The sequence below is a fragment of the Stigmatopora argus genome, chromosome 22 (genome assembly GCF_051989625.1).
Source record: "Stigmatopora argus isolate UIUO_Sarg chromosome 22, RoL_Sarg_1.0, whole genome shotgun sequence".
In the NCBI taxonomy this organism is placed as follows: domain Eukaryota; kingdom Metazoa; phylum Chordata; class Actinopteri; order Syngnathiformes; family Syngnathidae; genus Stigmatopora; species Stigmatopora argus.
The window spans coordinates 3,711,473-3,717,511 of NC_135408.1; positions in this window are offsets into that span (position 1 = coordinate 3,711,473).

The window sequence follows — 6,039 nt, forward strand, 5'->3', positions numbered from 1 at the left end:
TTGTCATCCAAGAAATGGCAGGCACAAGTAAGTGAGTTTTTTCACGTTTCATGCAAAATAAGGTTTATCTTTTTTCCTGAATTTCATTCATAGACATCAAAATTAATTTTCCTTTGCGTTAAGGCATTTCTTCCTGTTCATCTTGCAGTTTGGTGCATGTCAAGTCTAATTTGTGCGCATATAAGCCGTACCCTCGATTCAGTCATCATTTTTTGAGCGACAAATACGGCATATATGTGAGAAAATACGGTAAATGTTGCGGTGGCCAAAAATTTGCAGATATCATGTTGACTTTTACAAACCATTTGACAGCAATCTTTTCCGACAGACTGCTTGACCTTGAAGGAAGATTTCGAGTTCATTTCCCCTAAAGCAAAGTTGCAAATCTGTTCTTGCCATGAATATTTTGTCATTATTTCAGGGCAGATTAATTATCCAATCATCTGCTGCCATTAGCAGCAATAGATGAAAAATCCTTTTGAACAGAGATTCCGTGATTATTAAACAGCATTCAGTGATTATGTTTCAATGCCATTGATGACGATAGACATCCGATCCATTGACTGGGAGGGGCTGGCGTCTGGTACGGGATGGCAGCTAATTCATGCAAAACCATTAAGGCAGGTAGTAAAATTGAAAGGTTGTTATGTTTCCCTAATTTGAGTGTCATAAGTGGTCATTTGTCACCATGTGCTCAACATAAAAAGTGTTCCTTTTTAGAGCAGATAAAGGCAGCCTATAACATTATCGTAACATGTGGGCACCTTTTCCGGCCCTGAAAAGTAACATTTAGCCATTTAGTTCGACAATTATCCCTATGGGGTACATAAGGGTAGATGAAGGACTTGTATGTCGTGGCGTGCATGTGCCAAAGAGAAAACACATCAAGCACTCCCCATGAGTAACAGAAAATTAAATGGTGGTGACAAAAGCAAGGAGGGCCTTCGGTCAAGTCGGTACCACGCGGCGGCTTTTATGCCCAAGCGAATTTCGTCTCTGCAACCTTTGTTCCTCTCACAGGGAGCTCCTCTAGTCACTTGGAATTATTCTGAGCAGGATGAGTAATGAGAGAGGGCAAAGGCAATGAGGTAAACCTCCACAGCAGAAATGAAGGGGGCTAGGGGGGGCTTGAAGCAATTACGGCACAATTCAAAGAAGTCAACATTTGGTGGAAATGTGGAAGGACTGCTCATGGGAGGAAATTGGCAATTTATAGCTGTCATAGTCGCCCCCTTTTTTTTTTTAATCCTGAGGTGATGTGTTTTGGTGGCACTTCCCTGTCATGTAGTGCAGATGTTGCGGAATGAAGATAGGAAGATAGGCACGGACACTGGAGGCTGCAAAGGCTGCCGCCTGCTCCGCTCATTGAGCAGCACATCGAGCCATTCTCCCTGCCTGGAATAACTTTTGCTGATGTTAATGATTTTTTCCCATGGCTCATTTTCCTGGGAAATGACACTGTTGCAGGGTTGTAGGTAAAGATGAGCATATGGAGCTTTTAACTGTTATTTCGGAGCAAACCTGACAATGAGTTTTCATCAAATAAGAGCTGTAATTGGCTTTGGAAGAGAAGGCATACAACCTAAATGTGTTGATTACTATTCTAAAGATAAGATTTCACTAAGCACTTAAGCAGGCTGGGCCTTTTCCAAAGATGTATCATAAAAATAGGTACATAAAAACGAGTTTGCGTGTTGTAAATGTCGAGGGAGGAGCACCGCTATACATTCTCATTAACTGTAAATATGATTATATGTAATCAGTCAAGAAGGCAGCATGGCCCAATACTTATTTGACTGGTTTGCATCGGCAAAGACACGGTGGCTTTTGAAGATTAATAAAGGGGTATATTGGTGGGGGCTGTTCTGCAGTCTGACCCTTATTTGAATTGACACTGTGAGGTGGCAGATTACTTTAGAATATAAAATGACACGTGAAGAATCAAACAAACAAACAAACAAAAAAAGTACCTGGCGTTTTAGTGTTGTGGCAATAATGCTACTTATTTGCTGTTCTGTGGCGCTGGCCTTACAGACTGAACATGTATTTTTCTGTATCTTCACATTTCAAATTGTGCATTTATATTTGGAAAGTATGTTGAAAAAAAACATTTTACCATTCCGTAGCTTGCATATTGATGTGTTAATGATTTAATTACTCATTCAAATCACGCAAAATGATGTACAGAAATGTGTTTCACGTGTGTAAAAAAGCAACATATCAATTATGCCAACCAATGTGACAATGCTGTGTGGAAAAAACAAAAAGAAAACAGTGTAATTTTTGTGACATTACCAAACCGTGTGCCAGTTTGTTAAAAAAAAAGACCAATAAAAGCCACATTGGCAGCTTTTGCCATTCGTATACTGTTGGATGGAAATTAAATGACTACTTTGTGTTGCTGATGGTTTTTTGTGACGTTCTGACAACTGCAAATTGACTAACCAGCTAATAGTCATTATAATGATAATACCATTATAGTACCATTATGGCATACATGCATGTCTGAACTAATTCTTAAAACTTAAGGCCAAGTAAATAGAATGCTCAATCTACATAAGTACCTAAACTACAACTCATATATTACACATTCAATGACCATGTCATAAAATACTAAAAAACAACGAGGAATGTTTATTTAACATTTGCATATGTCAAAATGGTTAACAGCATTTTTTTAAGCTTCAATCTACAATCGCCAAAAATATCTAAAACCCCCTCAAAAAATTACATTTATAAAACATTACATTACAAAACATTATGACAATCAGCACGATTGCGAGAAAACAGTTTTCTAAGCCATGTGACATGGTTGTATGGCCACTTGTTGCTAGGCAAAATCGGTGGCCTAAAGGAGAGTGCTAAAACACACGTGCACACTCACAGGCGCACAGCCTAATTTCATTACCGGGTAATAGGAACTGAGAACAAAGAAAGCAAAGGGAATCTGCAACGGTGAGAGGAAATTGGCCCCTAAAGAAAGGATGTTAAAACGACTCCATGCGTATTATAACCTGATGTAAAGTGAATGTATGAGTATTTTTTGAAGAACTTCTCTATATTAGATGCGAAATAGGTAAGAGGAAAGGAAATGAGGACAAATCTTTCTTTGCCACAATTCTTTCCATATGTTGGATCTGAACTTCTTGTTTCCGTTTTGTAGCGAAAACATGTTAAGTTTCTGCAGTCATTTTGCTCCATCCTGACCTTAGTGGTAGCTAAAATTATACACAGCCTTCAAATGACAGGTTCTTGTGATATAAAAATAAGAGACAGGATAGCTCATTTCATATCAATTTCCACTAAAGATTTTTTACCTAGAATCTTGAAGAGATGTGATCAATTTTTTCAGGGACAGAGAGCAGCTATTGAAAACTGATGGTTAAAAACTTAAGTTTTTATGCTCTATTTTTGGTCATTAACCAAAAAAGCAGTATATTAGAAATTGTTTTTTTAAATGATCAATCCTTGTATTATACTATATATATATAGATACATCATTATAAATACATTTATATATTAAAGCAGTTAAAATAGTGCAAGAAAAAACAAATTTCAAATACAAAACATTCGAACCATTTTTTTTCTAGAAAAAAATTGAAAGATTTCTACCATATTCTAAAATATTTTCTCAGATATGTTTTGCTATTATTTTATGGTCTAATGAAACCACAGCAAATTTTGTGGCAAAAAGGGTAAGTAAGTGTAGACCTTTTTTTTCTTTATACCTAGTATATGATATACAATGAGACTAACCAATCACAGAGCACAACATGAGGAGGTTAAAACAAAACAAATAAGTTTAATACTGCTTCTTGGAAAAATAAATGACAAGCCAGACGTTCCTTCTTCCCTTTTAATTTGAGAACTCATGCCACCTTTTGCATGAAGTCACTGCGATCAAATGTGCCGCAAGGTTTTCACTCTGAAATGATTTTTTTTTCCTGTTGCGACTTTCACATTGGCTTTTTCTTCAAGTCACTTTGTCTTTTGGATCCCCTGTGCTCTGCAGCTGACAAGTTTCTTTTGCAAAAACTTCCACATAGTGCCACATTCCCGAACAAAACGTCTAAGAAGTCAAATGAATGACGCTTGGATCTATTTAGCTGCTTCGGTATGCTGTTGTGAATGATTTCCCTGTCACGCTATAATGGTGCACTCGACAAGAAATTTTTTAATGATGTTTACCATATACCTGAACGTTGCTTCCAATTAGGGATTAAAGACAGCACCAGTGGTTCTATTTTTTTTCCCAACCAATCAACTATTTTTGTAGCTATGCTAATTGTTTTGAATAATCTCTCGTTTTCTTTGGTTACTTGTTGGGTTTTTTTTCTCATAAACCTTCCACCCCCCATTTGTGTTTTAATTTCCTTTTTTAATGAAACAGATTTGGGATTTATTAAAGGCTTTGTATTAGTGGTTATTAAAACTGTAAAAGAAGAAAGAAACTCTAAACTCAAACGCAACATGGTTCAAATTAAAAACATTTTAACTGTCAATACACGAGGACTCGGCTTTGATCATGAGGTACCTGAGTATATATTTTATTACCATCACTTGAAGAGTCTAATAAAACCCAGCATATGAACTTTGCCTTTTAGATAAAGCTCAATTTTTTTCCCCGACATGTTTCTCAGCTTTTAATCTTTAAGGCTAAAGTCCAAAATCACATCTCTAGAACAGTAATAACCAACATATTATTTTGCAAAGTCAATACAAACTGGGATTTTGTTGTTGTTGTTGGTACACCTATGTATTAAATCTCATTAGATTGAGGAGGTGTGCTTGTTTGTCCCCTCGTTTGTTCTAAATTACTTTGTAAAACACTCTCAAGGGTAATTACTGTCGAGTAGTGCAAATGTAAGCAAAGGTAGTCATCATTTGCCTATCAAGGCTTCCCTGTGAGTCATTGTTTCAGTAATTTGTCTTGTCAGAGGTGTTTGCTTCGGCCCGTTACTTCTCTGCATCATGGCTCATTCTTGCTATTGATGCTGTGTCCCCACATTTGCCATCTTTAACTCAAGGGGCCTCTAAAATGCAATGAACATTGGCACTTATTATCATAGTGCTGAATTTAGAGTGGCCTGTGTAAAGGAGTAAAAAATGATTTGTGCTTGTTTCTTCCTTTAAGTTCACAACACAGAAGAGATATATAACGATAAGTATATGCATGAAACTTTATGGATTATATGATATTAGTCGATGCAATATTAACCAATTAAATGCTGAAAGAGTAAGAAATTCTGCCTAGTGCCATATCTAGTATCTGATACTGTATTGGGGGGAAAAACTGCGTACAGTTGAGTCTGTATGAAATTACAGGCACATTAAAACAATAAAAACTTTTATGGTAGTCTGTGGTCTTCATATTAGCATGATTAACAACATTGTCCCCAATTTTTATTGAGCAATTAATTGTGTATTTGGCCGAGATGTTTCTTTAAATGACATTTTCAGGGCATTTTTTGTTGATCTATTTGGTATTTTTAAATGTAAATAAATGGAAAAACAGCATCGTAACATCAAAGGTTATTTTTTAAGTATTAATTGAAAGTACATATATTTATGGAAATTGTTGTATTAAATAATATTCAACCGTGACCACATTTGTGAGGCCGCAATATCAGTCAAACAAGTCTTATCCTTTCAACTAAATCCTTAGTTCTTTCAGCACTTGATGGAATGAAAGAAACATGGTAGACATAATGCATATATCAGGTAGATTGATTCATTTTTCCTAGTTTCATTGCAATATTCAGCCTTCATTTGAACAGGGAAATAAACACCTGTAGATGTTATCTATATTTCTTCAGTCCATCCATCATAAAAGGTGGTCTTTTGAACTCTTCATTATCTGTATGCAACTCCCACACTTTACTGACAGTCGACACGGTCATCACTTTGAGTAAAGCCTCTTGGGCCGCAGCACTACAGACCTTTGTGACAGTTTTATCATCGCCAAGTCATCCCTCTTGGCTTACCAGAGCTTTAGTTTAATATCATTTGTTGTTTGGCGCGGACAAATTGAAACATTCT